Genomic DNA, 15862 nt, shown 5'->3' with positions numbered 1-15862 from the left:
GTTGTAATTGTGAGGAAAGCTCTTGATGAAACAGTTACTAGAAATCTCCTTTGTTTACAAAGCATCCGAAGTTTACATGGAAACCAAGTAGCATACACTGTCTATAAATGTGGCTAGAAAGGTTTTAGGACGTGAAATGTGCATGTACCTTCCATTTGTACATGCTATGTCCGGGTGTGACACCACAGCCTTTTTAGGGGATGGGAAAGATAAAACATGCGAAACTGTTAATGCAATCCTAAATTCTAAGGTCTATGTGCTTGTTTTAGGAGATGGTAATGCTAACACTTATGATGTTTTAGATGTACGATTGTATATGTACCAAGGATGTACTTTTCAGGCATTGAAACCCTTAAATGAGCTTAGGTTCCTCTACATTAATTTTCCACAAAATATGTCCCAGTAGAAAGGTACCACCAACTGAAAGGTCGTACCAGTTTCATTGTCTGAGGGTTCAAGTATGTATCTGGCGCAACCTCAAAACAATTCTCAATTATGAGGACTATGGGTACAGGCTTAAAGTAAATGCATTAATTAATCCAATAATGACAGATCTGCCTTCAGCTCCTCCAGAACTACTGAAAAAATCAAATGCAGCTGTAACTGTGTGTTCTTTGTAGCTGTTTTAAGACGCGTCTGCCTTGTACATGTCGTGGGGATTGCTGTAACTGTGTAAACACTAAAATCTATGTAAATAGTGATGATGATGAGGAGGAGGAGGAGGACGATTTTGATGGTTTGTAGCAGGCCTTCGATGTCGTTTACAGCAACAGGTTCTCTGTTGTTATTTTTGTATGAATAATGCTTCTATTATATATTAGGATGATAATATCACAGGTGTTAATGATCAGCTTCTATGGATTCAGGAAAAACAGACAACAGATATAAAATGAAAATGCATATACTTAATTTTTTCTATTTTATTCCAAATATATCACTTTTCTGTGAACAGCCTAATTATGTTCTCTTATTATGTTTTTATAAATTAGAGTTCTATTCTATAGAAGGATTGCTAATATTACAAGTGTTGATGATCAGCAGCCAGGGTTAAGGAAACATACTGATTTAAAATGAAAAGGCATAGACTTATTAGTTTTTCTGTTTTATTCCTAATATATCAATTTTCTGTAAGCAGTCTCATTATGTACTCCGCTATTACTTTTGTATAAATAAGGTTTCTATTCTATATTGGGATTGCTAATATTACAGGTGTTGCTGATCAGCAGCAAAGAATAAGGAAACATATTGATTTAAAATAGTAATGCATTAATTTATTTTATCCCATTTCAAATGTATCAATTTTATTTAATTCAAAAAATCTACCCCTATTTCTATGTTATCATTATAAACGTTATGTTATGAAATATAATATTTAAAGCAAAAATTAGCCACATTTCTCATTTTGGCTCGTGGTCATTTTACTTATTGCTAAAATGCATGGTTGCATAATGTTGATTTTGGCTGAAGTTTTTTTTTTTTTTTTTTTTTTTGGACATCCTTGTCATCCATTGGAGCGTAATGCACGCATAAAAATGCTTGTTATTCCAAATACCTGGTTATATGTCATTTTTTACTGCCCTGATTATTGATGCTTAAGGTGTAATCCTAAGATTCATCATAAACAGAATAAAAAAAAAAAAAGAGAATGGTCTTCCACTCATCTGCTGAAACTGATGAATTAATTCATCACAATTTTATCATACCAGTATTTCAGAAAAGTACTGGAGAGTGTATAACGAAGGAAAGAATATTGTGGCAATGAAAACTTGAGTTGTAACAGATTGGTTGAAGTGTAGTATAAGGTGAAGAAACACCTGCTGGAATAATATAGCTTACTTTTACCAAATTACACCAAAATAGGCGTTTTGTTTACCACCTTCTCCCCCGGTATTAGTGAACTACTGAAGTGCCTTATTAACGATCGTTGTTTTTCTCTACTATGAGCTGTGTTGACTCGAGTGAAAGGCTTGATCGTAAGGGTGGTGATATGTGAGAGAGTTAGTTCGAGTTCCTCCTCACACCCTGACGCTTTGCCACTTAATTTTTGGTCACTTCTGGAGTTTTGGGATCACGGTTTCTTTATTCCTTCACTGCCTTGTGTGTGGTCGCTGGTGTTTGTCACCCGCGGCATTCATCAGCCACGCCCCTTCCCTCGTTCGTCGGAAGGATTCCAAACGACTTGGCCCATACTTACATAGGACGGTGCAGTTTGTCACGTGCGAGATCCGTTGACGTCCCGGATTCTCGGAGGCTACCACCCTCGGAGTTCCTGTGGTGCTTTGAGTTGCCTACAGGCGTTGCAGCTTGTGTAGATTGACCCTTTTCATCAGCGTCAGTGAGTTCTTGGAACTCGTGGAGACAAGTAGGGCGGCTTTCTACAGGTATGAGATGTTTTATAGCTATCGTGGATCGCTGGGTACCTGTTTGCAGTACGGTCTTGTGGACCTTGTATGACCTGATGAGACAATCTACTAAGCCTCTTGTGGTTGAATCAATTTGTTAGGTTCTTTTCATAATTTATTGTTTATTAACTGAAAGTTTCTAAGTTATTATAATTATTCTTAATATATTCTATTCACTAAGGCAAGTTTTGAGTGTAATTTAGTCAGTATGTGTTAGGTAGGAATTATATTAAGTTTCCCCATTTATTTTCTCTTGCTTCGTTCTGCCTAACTTTTTTTCTTAGGTTAGTTTTGTCTGGCCAGCTACTTGGAAGGTACCTACCTGAAGTCATATTTAAAAATATCCTATTTCTTGGTTTAGGGTTTAGTTTAGTTACAGGTGATCTTTTAAAGATCTTAAGGTTGGTTTTTCCCTTGATATATATGGATATATATTAATTTTGATTATTATTTTGGCCAACCATTACCTTTTCCTTGTGTAAATGAATATTGTAACTTTTGTTGAGGTGTTTGTTCTTTTGTTCCCAAGTTACTGTGTTACATTTTTACTGACCACAAATTCTGAGAAGAGACAAAAACCCTTGAAGTTACGGCCGTAAATAAGGTTGTAACAATCTGGCGACCGTGACAGGATTTGCGCTCAGGTGTACACAGTAATTGGCACTTTGGGACACTCCTCTGTGGAGGTTATAGTATTTATTTTTGGAAATACCTTTCTCTCCTACCACTATGGATAATTTGGAAGACTTTGAGTTTAGTCCTGCAGAGTTCTTAGGGACTGCATTAGGCATTTACCAGTACTAGGTAAGGAATATCTGGTTAGTTGTGCTAGGTGGTTGGGTATTCCGTTCAAAATGACGGATACAAAGAGAAAGTTGCTAATAATGGTGAAGAACAGTATTATGCAAGGTTTGGCAGAGGCTGAAGGGTTAGTTGGAGAAAATATTAGTGATAGAGGTAGTGAATTAGGAAATTATGATAGGTTAGTTGTAGATGATAATGGAATTAGTGGTGGTGCAGGTTTTTCATTATTTGATGATCCTCCTCAGACTGGAGTTATTTATGAAGGCCCAGCCAATTTGCTGCCAAGAGAAAATGTAACCACAAACAAACCCGAGAAAATGTAACCACAAACCCTTTCTTGACTGAAGAGAATTTAGGGCCAGCAGTTCCTACGGATCCTGAAAATTCTGAATCAAAGGAAATTCAGGAATATGATTTGATTTGTGAAAAAATAGAGTTGTTAAAATTGGAGCATGGGGAGAATGAGAGGATGAGGAGGCATGAGATAAAGATGGCTAACCTTAATTTGGAAATGGCTAGGTTACAGGGGGCTCCTAACTAATTTAGCACCCTACAAGGTAGTCGGCCTGATAGGTTAATATTGGGGCTGCATTAAAATTGGTCCCCATTTTTTATGAAAGAAATGTTCCGTAATTCTTCAAGGCCTTTGAGAGGGTGTCAGCTCGGTTGTCTTGGCCACCAGAGATGTGGACCGTGCTGATTCAGTGTAAATTGGTGGGCAAGGCAATTCGGGTATATAATGCCTTGGAGGAGGGGATAGCCAGGGGTTATCACAAGGTAAAGGCACTAATTTTAAAAGCCTATGATTTGGTCCCTGAGGCACACAGGTTGAAATTTAGAAACTTAAATAAGCATCCATCATTATCGTATGTAGAATTTGCCAGGTTCAAGGAGGAACAGTTTGATGACTGGTTGAAAAGTCGTCAAGTTGTCACTTTTTCTTCCTTGAGAGAACTCATGCTTATGGAAGAGTTTAAGAAATCTTGCTCCAAAGAACTGAAAATTTATCTAGAAGAATTAAAGGTTATTAATTTAGGTAAGGCAGCTCAAGTGGCTGACGAATTTGTCTTAACCCATAGAACAGGTTCAGGCAATTTCGCCAGCAAGGATATAAATAGTAATGTAGTTAGGTCAGCGAATTTCCATAGAGGAATACGAACTGATACTTATAAGTCTAAGAATTCTATTTCCCTAATAGTAAGAATGGAAAATTCACGAGTAAACCTGGTACTCGTGTATTTTCCAAAGGAGGTAGTTCAGGGACGAGAAATAGTAATATGAAGATTTGTTTCTGGTGTAATAAACCCGGTCATTTCCATGCTCAGTGTCACGCCAGAGAAAATTATCTTCAAAGGAATAATCCTGTGGCTTTAATGCAAAGTGCATCTCCTGACGTAAAATTACCCATGATAAGTAGTGGTAGTGGTGGTAATAGTACGCCCGGAGATGGAAATAATAATTCACAGGAATGACTGAAATATGATAATTACATATGGCCTGGTAAAATAATATATAATTCTGTTATTATTGATGTTAAGTTTTTGGGAGATACAGGGTCTGCTCAGTCGTTAGTGCAGGAAAATAGTTTAAAAGGTTTGGTGAAGTATTCAGGGAACTTTATTGTTCTGGGAGGTTTCCCGAACACAATAGTTTCGGCTCCTTTAGTAAAGGTAATGTTGTCATTCCCTGGGTATTATGGAAAGACAGAGTTGGCCGTTGTCGAGATTCTTCCTATAGCTGGTATTGATGGCATATTAGGAAATTATATGATTAATAGTGATGGCCAGGAATTATTCCCAATATTGTCCATCAATAAGTGTCCAGTAGCAGTTACCACTAGAGCTGCGGTGTAGGAAGGCCCGGGTCTGTAGTAAGTAGTGTACTAAGTAGTATTAATGTAATTCCTGATTGGGATCGAGTAGCTTTTATTGAAGCCCAGAAAAGAGAGTTTAATTTTAATTTAGGTGATACTTCTGACTTGACGAAGCCTCGATTCTGGTAAGAAAATGGGGCATATTATATAGGGTGAGTCGTCCCCTGGTTGCTAATGATCCACAAATGTCCCGCATTGAGCAAATAGTGGTGCCTTCTCAATTTCAGAGACAAATATTAAATTTATCTCATGATGATTCATTCTCTGGTCATTTTGGTGTCTGGTAGACGTTCCATAGGTTGGCTAAATGTTTTTGGCGGCCAGGAATGAAATCGTCAGTAAAACAATATGTGAAAGAATGTCCAGTGTGCCAAGTTGTAGGTAAGCCTAATCAAACCATTGTAAGAGCACCTTTATACCCCATACCAGCTATTGGCGAACCATTTAATGAGCTGGTAATTATCTATTTACTGACTGTGATGGATCGGGCATCACGATTTCCTGAAGCCATTCCCATGAAGAAAGTCACGTCTAAGGCTATATTTGACCAATTGGTAATTTTCTTTTCGAGGTATGGAATCCCTCGTAAGATACAAACTGATTGTGGAACTAACTTTACTAGTAAGGAATTTCTTAGTAAGTGTGCAGATCTGGCCATTCTACACACTACTAGTGTTCCTTACCATCCAGAGAGTCAGGGAGTGGTGGAAAGATTCGATCAAACCCTTAAATCAATTTTAAGGAGATTTTGTTATGAGCATGGAGAGGAATGGGATAAGGGTCTTCCTTTTGCTCTCTTTGCTCTTAGAAGTCATCCAAATTCATCCACGGGCGTCGCTCCTTTTGAATTAGTCTTTGGACATAAAATACGGAGCCCTTTAGAAATTTTATATGAAGTTTTGGAATCTGATCAAATGAAGGAGACGAACGTGGGTGAATTTGTTGATAATCTTAGAGGAAAACTTTCTAGCACCTGGAAGTTTGCTAGAGAAAATTTAGCTAGCTCTCAGGCTGCTATGAAAATCAATTATGACAAGAAAACTCGAGCACGGTCGTTTGAGCCTGGGGAATTAGTTTTGGTGTTGGGTACTGATTCGGATAACTTCCTTGAACCAAGGTATAAGGGGCCTTGGAAGGTGTTGAGGAAGATATCTGATCTTAATTATGAAATGGAAGCTCCAGGACCAAACGAAAGTGTCGAATGTTTCACATAAATAGACTGAAACCTTATGTCTCTAGTAGATCTGATCCTTTGGAAACAGGGTATGAATCAGTTTCTTTGGTGGCAGAGGTACTTTCTGATGGGTCAGAGGAAATAATTAATAAAGTACCTTCAGATGCTCTATCCAAGAATGTGCAATGTTTAGATAGGTCAGCTGCTCTATCCAAGAATGTGCAATGTTTAGATGGGTTAGAGGAGAGTCTGAAACATCTTGATCTAAATCAAAAAAAGGAAATGGAAACTTTAATTCATTCTTTTTCAGATTTGATAAGAGACTCTCTGGATTGACTAGTTTAATTGAACATGATGTGGTAGTAGAAGCTTCACCAATTAAACAAAGCCCTTATAGACTAAATCAGACTAAAATGGATATAGTCAATAAGGAAATAGAATATATGTTGAAGTATGATTTAATACAACCTTCTGTTAGTCCTTGGAGCTCCCCTATAGTGTTGGTAAAGAAACCCGATGGACAGTATCGAATGTGTGTACTATCGTAAAGTTAATACGCATACTAAAAATGATTCCTTTCCTCTTCCTAGAATTGACGACTGCATAGACCGCGTTGGTTCAGCAAAGTATATTACAAAGTTAGATTTGCTCAAGGGCTACTGGCAAGTTCATTTGTCGGATCGACCAAGAGAAATTTCGGCATTTGTCACCCCCTTCGGCTTGTATGAATGTAAGGTCATGCCTTTTGGGATGAAGAATGCTGCTTGTACTTTTCAAAGATTAATGAACCGTGTGGTCTGTGGATTAGAAGGTACTGAGATCTACATAGATGATCTTGTTGTCCACAGTAATGATTGGAAAATTCATTTACTCAGGTTACGTAATGTTTTTGAAGCTCTCCATGCTGCGGGTTTAGTCATTAACCTCGCTAAATGCGAATTTGGTAAGGCTAAAGTTGTATATCTAGGTCATGAGGTTAGTCTGGGTCATATAGCCCCGAAACAGGCTAATGTCGAGGCTATAACTAATCTAAAGAGACCGTGCAATGTCCGAGAAGTTCGAAGGGTGTTAGGTATGATGGGCTACTATAGAAGGTTCGTTAGGAACTTTTCTGACATTGCTCGTCCCTTGAATGATCTTTTGCAAAAAAATAAGAAATTTATTTGGACTAGCGAGTGTGAAAAAGCATTCATTAAAATTAAGACTATTCTTACGTCTAAACCTATTTTGATTTCTCCGAATTTTCAAGCTCCCTTTATAATTGCTGTTGACGCTAGTGATGTAGGCATTGGAGGCGTTCTCTTTCAAAAAGGTGAGAACGAGGAGGTGTACCCAATATCCTACTACAGCAAAAAGTTATTAACGGCAGAGCGTAGGTATTCAACTATTGAGAAAGAGGCGCTCGCCTTGATCCGTACCATATCTCATTTTAAACCATACTTAACTAATCTTTCTTTTCCAGTAGAGGTATGGACGGATCATAATCAGTTTTTATCGAACGGATGAAAGGGTCTAATCAAAGGATTTTACGTTGGGCCTTGCAACTGCAAGAACTCAACCTGGTAATTAAGCATATTAGGGGATCTGATAATAAGATCCTGGACACCTTGTCTAGGATGTAAAGTGTTATTTTTGTCGGTCTTTCCCTTCCTCTTTCGCCCTGCTCGTTTCTGTGTTCATTTGGAGCGAAAGCAAGTGCTAACTTTATGGGTTGTTCCGACGGTGTTCGGTTGTTTCGTTTATTTATATGGTAATTCTTTTTTGCCAGTGTTTTTAGTTTTAAGTATTAGTTGTAAGAAATATTCAGTTCTATATTAGTCATAGTTTCTTATTAGCTGTGCCATTTATTATGACTTTAATTTTTAGCAAGAACTTTTGGAAATTCAGAACTTTATCATTTTATATGATTTAGTACATTTTGTTGTTGGCATTAGAATTATGTTCGATTATTTGGTTTTTTCCAGGTTTTGCATTTAATTAAGATGTTTATATATTGGTATATTTAAGCATTTAATTGAGATTTATTTAATGCGACTTTTTTTCAGAATGTGTAATACACGATTGTGTGTGCTTTACTACATAGTTCTATGCATGTTTACATTAAGGTTATCTTTACTTTGAAGATTGTTGCTATGTTAAACTTTAAATGTTTCTTTTGGTTGTATAACAAATGTTTACTCTATTTGATAAAAAAAAAATTTAGGGGCGAGAAAGGTATTAGATTAAAAGTAATTTCATAATTTGTTGATTATAATTTGTCCAACCTTTTGATCTTATTTTAGTTTAAGTTTATTAAGAAGCTAGTATCGTTTCTTAATTTGATGAACTCTGGAAGAGTCATATGACTTTGCAGTTTTGCTTTGTTTTTCCTAGGCGTTTTGTTTACCACCTTCTCCCCCGGTATTAGCGAACTACTGGAGTGCCTTATTAATGATCTTTGTTTTTCTCTCCTATGAGTTGTGTTGACTCGAGTGAAAGGCTTGATCGTAAGGGTGGTGATGATACGTGAGAGAGTTAGTTCGAGTTCCTCCTCGCACCCTGACGCTTTGCCACTTAATTTTTGGTCACTTCTGGAGTTTTGGGATCACGGCTTCTTTATTCCTTCGCTGCTTGTGTATGGTCGCTGGTGTTTGTCACCCGCGGCATTCATCAGCCACGCCCCTTCCCTCGTTCGTCGGAAGGATTCCGAACGAGTTGGGCCGTACTTACATAGGACGGTGCAGTTTGTGGCGTGCGAGATCCGTTGATACAGGGTTGCAGCTTGTGTAGATTGACCCTTTTTGTAGGTACATGAAAAAGACGCATTTCACATGTACCAGTATTATTATGTTATTATTATGTTCAAACATTATTTCACACGTTGCGCGCCATTAGAGTATCCCATGTTAAGTCCAGTAATATGATATGGCAACATTTAAGTATTGGCAACATTGTAATTATTGCCCTCGTGAGCAGTGTTGGCCGTTTTGCTGTTTTCTAGTCATATCTGGCACAAGAAGTGTGGCTTTCTAGAATGCCAATTTGTCGCCATATGGACACAGCATAGACACATTCTACAGATATTCCTTCAAAAATTCCACATGCCTTGTCAAGGTTGCATTCCCTATGGTAAATGTCATACTGTATATTCTTAGTACATTAGTATCCATAATGCTTTGCACTCAATATTTTGTTAATTATATAAAGTTACGTATTCACAGAAATGCTGACTCATTGGAGGATGAAGATATAATAGTTATAATAAAATGTTCATATATACCTTATTTTTATTATCCTCTTCAAAGAAAAAAAAATATTCATTGATTTTGTATTGCTTAATGCATCCTAAATCTGTAAGTGAAATAGTACAACTTGATGATATAACTTAAACCAAGTCATCGAAGTCACTTGAAGACACACTTGTCTTCCATCCAGAGGCTCTTTTGAAACCGCTTCAAGATTTTGCTGAAACCAAAATACAACGCTACTCGTGTGTAAGGTTAGTTCTTAGCCTAAGTGTTTTTTTTTTTTTTTTTTTTTTTTTTTTTTACTGAAACTGATAGATGATAGTAAATATGTAAAAAAATAACTCATTTCGTTGATATAAATACCTATGTAGATCCATTTTCCTCGTATTGCGTCGTCTGCAAATCATTGAAGCTTTCTATTAAATCAGAATCAAGAATGTTCTAGTTTGTTGAAAGAGAAAGAGAGAGAAGTAATAAAGCTTATTCGGATTTTCTTGGAAAACAATATATAATAACAGGTTGGCATGGCAGCTTAAAAGGAAACTTTCGGACGAATGGCTGACCAAAGAGGAATTCAAACCCCTGGCTAGCTCGAGTTGAAGATGACGAAACTAAAGCTAAATGCAGTACTTTGTCACAAGGAATTTAATGCTGACTTAACAACTATCAAGCGACATAAGGCAATGTATATTCCAAAAATCGTACTGGTTACAAAATCCATAAAATTAAAATATGAATGCACCAAATTTTGTGCAGTTTTGTATGCATTCTTGAGGGAGGTTGCAATATAATCTTGGTAGTTTATTATTGCTGTTATTTCTTGGATTTTTATACACAATGTTTGTTATTACCGATTTTTACCTCATCCATATTTGATGTTTTATTGATTTTCATTAATAGCGCACACCAGGTTCATGCTGCAAATGAAGAAGCTCTTACACAACGGGGAGAGAGCAGATGGAGCAAGAGGACAATGGAGTTCCTTTACAGCATGGCGGGAGTGTTGCTTTAGCAATGATTTTTGATGGTAATGCTTCATCTGTGAACATAATTTGCATTCACAATCGTCGACCACATGGTAAATCTATGCAAGGCTATGTTTCCTGACTCCGACATTGCTCAAGCAATGTGCATGAAAACAAAAAAAAAACAAAATGCACAGAGTTAACAAAAGCGCTAGGTATGTGTATGACAAATGACTTGGCCAGTTAGACTAAGAGAAAACAAATTCTCCCTTATCATTGATGAAAGTACTGACGTTAGCACGACGAAATGTCTGACAATAGTTGTCAAATTTTTTGACAAAGACATGAAAAGTTTCAAGACAGGCACCTCTGCAACTCATCAATATGTATGACGAAAATGACGAAATGGTAGGATCAACAGGGTTGGGGGGAGAAACTTGTTTACGATTGATCATGAATACCTTGCAGTCCTATAATATACCTTTAGAAAATTTTGTTGGCTTCGCTGCTGATGGAGCAGCGAATATTATGGGATGGTAAACAATTCAATTAGCAGTAGGTTAAGGGAGGAATTTCCAGGGATAGCTATTTTCAAATGTATTTGTCATAGTGTTCATTTATGTGCATCAGAAGCAGTCAAATATTTACCAGGCATGCGAAGATCTCGTAAGAAATATTTATACACACTTTGCCCATAGTGGCAAAACGGAAGCATGAACTGAAACTTGCCCAAACATTTCTTGACCTAAAGCCACCACACAAAATTTTACACCATGTGCTACACGATGGTTATCGTTGCACCGCAGCAGTTGAACGTGTAGTCGAACAATGGAGTGCTTTGAATTGAAAGCTCTAGTTTTCTAAAATTGAGGCGCAGGAAAGACTAAAATCAGTTGAATTCATTGATTCAAAATTTAAGGGATCCATCCGTCTTGCTATACCTAAACTTTTTAAATTTCATTCTTCCTAAATTTAACAGACTCAATCTTATGTTTCAGCAAGACGCTCGCCAACCATTCATTTGCTTCATGAAACATATTATTCAGCTTTACAAGACTCTATTAAGATATTTTTGCCGGCAGTGATGTTGTGGACACAAGGTCGACCTTGTAGCCTTCGATCCAAGTTTAGCTGTAATCACATGCCACTTCAGCAGATATATTTGGGATCAGAGGTCATGGTTCTTCTGCAAATGGATGAGTTATAAGTCAGGATAAGGTAATGGTAGACGATGTACGCTCTAGATGTAGGGAATTTTCATAAGGATGTGTCAGCAACTTAAGAAAAGATTTGACCTAAACAACAATTTATGGTATATGGCATCCTTCTTGCACCCAAAAAAGGTGTTGCAAAGTAAGACGAGGAGCTGTCTTCCTACTCTGCGTGACTTTTGCATATCTGTACCTCGTATATATGGGGGGGATTTGCAGGCTCTTGATAATGAGTGGCGGAATTTAGATACCACCGACATCCCAGAAGATATTAAAGATTGCACTATAACTGACTTCTACATAAAGCTTGGTAGCATAATAGATAACGAGGTATGTATGTGTTTCTACAATTTTCACAATTTGCACTCCAGGTCTTGGCTTACCGACTGAAAAAAACACAGCTGCAGAAAGATTTTTGTTTTTTTCAAATTGAATTTAATCAAGACAGACACCAGGAACAGATTGTTGATACCAGCTCTCCAAGCAGTAACCGTTGTGTCTGAGGGTGTGAAGGACAATGATTGTTGTTATAGATTTAAACCTACCCCTGCAATGTTTGACATCCTTGCAACATTAAATGATAATATGGTATATATATATATATATATATATATATATATATATATATATTGTGTGTGTGTGTTTGTTATTGCCTTCAACATATTGTTAATTGTACGATATGTTCTTCGGCCATGCGCTGCCGAGCATGCATCCGTTATTGGCAATTCTGTATACGCTGTTGCGAGTCAGTTGGCTCCCGAGTATCCTGTAATAAAGTCCAGTCTCCAGGACGCTGTCTCATTGCAAACCAACATGGCTGGCGCAGTGAGTAGGATAAGGACCAACCATGCCCCAGATACGTCGACCACCCCAGGCCACGCCGAAGGCGTGCCTCACCTGCCAATGCCAAGGGCCTTGTCACAGGCCGTCATGCAAGCACAGACGTTATTTGCAGACCAGACAGCGTGCCATCCGTTCCCTTCAGGATTGCCCTTCCCGGTTTCAGGAGCACGTGCCGGTAAAGTTCCTGTCTCTGCTGCCCCAATGAGAAGTGTGAGGCGGTAATGTCTTCGGCAGCGTTCAGATCCTGTGGAGACGTTCGATGACGTTTGGATTCACCTTAACAAGTTCCCGCCGCAGGAATGTTGTCCTGCACATTAGGCTCAACTGTGTACCGGCGTTGCAACGTGCACTGGACGCTCGGTATTCAGATGCCAAATGGAATGCCCTCGCCCCAGACGCGGCTCTGGTGACGCCATCGGGAATATTGTGTGCGGTCGTCGAATCAGGCAGTTCAGTGGTCTGAAATTCTTTGCCCTCGCACAAGGCGCGAGGAATTAGTGAGCGACTATTTTTCGACGGTGTGCTCAGAAGGCCACCGACTGGTGATTTTGAGTGTCCCAAATGCGGGGAGTGTTTAATAGAGTACATGCTGTTGCGGAAAATAATGGTAGGCCTCAGTGACCCTGTATTAAAGAGGCATGTTTTTCAGACATGTGAGACATTTAAGAGTGTAGATGCCCTTCAGGCACTGTGCTGCACTTTCGAAGTCTGCACGCCAAGATGTCGAAAGTATCCCCCCACGCGTCGACTATCAGTGAGAGGGGGGTCTGCTGGCGCCTCGAGTGATGACGTCACAGGCATTGATGACGTAGAGCCCAGACGTCGCGGTGTTTTTGCGCGGCAATTCCAATGTGAAGCGTTGCGGAAATTTGTAAATTGTGGGGGGGGCGCCATCCCTTTGGTCGAGCGTCGTGCCCAGCAAGAGGTTACTAAACGTGCCACGGGTGCCAAAAGGTAGGGCACTTTCAGAAATGCTGCAGGAATACGAAGAAAGCGCCGCTTGCCTCGAGTTTAGCGATTGTTGCAGACACGCACCTCTCCCCCCACCCACGATCAAGGCTTGTGTTTCCATAGAAACGGAATTCAGTACCCACACTCGTCGTAGCAGACACAGGAGCACAGATCTGCGTTGCCGGACCACGATTCTCTCAAGACTGCAAATAAATTCACTGTGAGTTGCAGCCGCGAGCAGGTCTGAGGGACGTAGCTAATCTCCGAGAAGATGTTCTTGGATCAACGACATGCTTCATTGATATAGGTGGGCGACGCACGAAGCAGGAGGTTTACTTTGTGCCGACGGCTAAGAACTTCTATATATCGCTGAATGCTTGTAAGGAGCTGGGAATAGTACCCCTGACTTCCCTCACCCCTACCATCTCGTTGCATCAGCTGATGTGCTTAATGAAGACGTCGCACGGCCTAACTCCCCTAAGACAATGAAGCCAGCCACCTTACCCATCCCGCCTGTGGAGGAGAATTACCGAGACTTGAGGAGGTGGGGGGGTTATTACGGCATTCTCTTCAACAACCTTTAATACAACCAGGGAACCGTTACCTGTCATGACGGGCAAGCAGCACCACATCCATTTTGTTGCCTGATGCCGTGCCTTATGCCTGTCACACGCCCCGCGACAATCCCCTAAGCATTGGGAAGAGGAGGTCAAGGCTCAACTTGACGAGGACGTTCGGAAGGGCAGTGATAGAACCAGTCCCAGTGGGGATGCAACGGAATGGTGTGGCAAGGATGGTCGTTGTCGCCAAGAAAGACGGGTCAACCTCGCCGCACAGTTAGACTTCCAGCGCCTCAACGCCCACTGTCTTCGGGAAACTCATCATACACCGGCACCCTTCGACATGGATTTCAAGCATCCCCATTCATAACGTACAAGACTACGGCGGACGCCCACTGGGGTTTCCATCAAGTGGAATTGGACGAAGACAGCCGCCCGCTTACGACCTTTATCACTCCATGGGGACGATACCGTTATCGTAGAACACCCATGGCCACTGTTCGGCGTCGGACGGCCCTACACAAAAGGTTTTGATGATGCCCTGCAAGAACATCACCAGAAAGCATAAATGCGTGGACGACACTTTGCTATACGATCACAGCATTGAAGAGGCGTTCTGGCATGTATATGAATTCCTGTCAACGTGTGCCCTCTGCAGGTATCACACTCAAGCCCGGGAGAAGTTTAAATTCTGCAAGAGAGAGGTCACTTTCGTCGGTTTATTACCTGGGATGGGAGTCATACAAACCCGCAGACGAACGACTAGAACGCCATTCGTAACTTCCATATGCCAGAGAAGGCCTTCCATCACGGATATTAGGTCGTGGTCGGGTTCTGTGAATCAGTTAGCGCCCTTCCTTGCAACGGCGCCCATCATGGAGCCCTTTAGGGACCTCCTCAGAAAGCCCACTGGAAAAAACGTTTACTGGGATAGTCAGCTACGTGACAAAAAACTCCGGCAGGCACAGGAGGTCATCTGTCAATTAGCAAGGACGGCTTGGCATATTACGACAAACACGCCTACGACGATAATGACGGATTGGAGTAAAGAAGGTATCGGGTTCGGGTTGTAGTCCCTTCAGCAGGTATTGTATTTGTCAGTCAGCTGACAGCCCCTTTTGTGCAATGGGCGGCTGGCGCCCCTTGCCCTGTGTGGTTAGTCGACACCTCACCTCCTCTGAAGCTGGGTATGCCCCCGTAGAAGGAGAAGCCCTGGCAGTTACTGGTGCTTGCGGGAAGGCCAGGCTGGTTCCTACTTGGGTGTCCTAATCTCACCATCATCACGGACCACCGTCCTCTCGTCAAGCTGCTGGGTGACAGAGCCCTTAAGGACGTCATCAACCCGAGATTATTCAACCTGAAAGAGAAGACACTCCCAGTTCAAGTTCCACATGAAATACCTGCGGAAAAAAGGAACACTGCGCGGATTTTCTTTCAAGGTACCCGACCATGCGAGCACCCCCCGCGAAGCTTCCGACGTGGATTTAGGAGGACGACATTCAAGTGGCAGTGGCATGTGCAACCGTGGGCCGCCTTGGAACCGGATATCATCGTGTTGGATGAAGACTGCGTAAGGAGCGCCGCATCTAACGACCCTGTATATCCAGCTCTTGCTTGCAAGGGTTGCAGCGGGCGACTGGCCCCAACAGAAGTCGCAAGAACTCGCCTGCCTTCGCCCCACCCTTCTTCAGCGTTCGGGACCGGCTAGCCATCAACCAGGATCTGGTGACATACTCAGTGGACCAAGGATGTGTTTCGCTTGGTTATACCCGAGGATTTACGCCGCCAGGTAGCCGCTAACCTACACGCAGGACACCAAGGCCTCGACTCGATGCTTAGAAGGGCCAGGCAG

The sequence above is a fragment of the Macrobrachium nipponense genome, chromosome 25 (assembly GCF_015104395.2).
Source record: "Macrobrachium nipponense isolate FS-2020 chromosome 25, ASM1510439v2, whole genome shotgun sequence".
In the NCBI taxonomy this organism is placed as follows: domain Eukaryota; kingdom Metazoa; phylum Arthropoda; class Malacostraca; order Decapoda; family Palaemonidae; genus Macrobrachium; species Macrobrachium nipponense.
The sequence above is the reverse complement of the archived record's forward strand: the minus strand, read 5'-3'. Positions refer to the sequence as shown.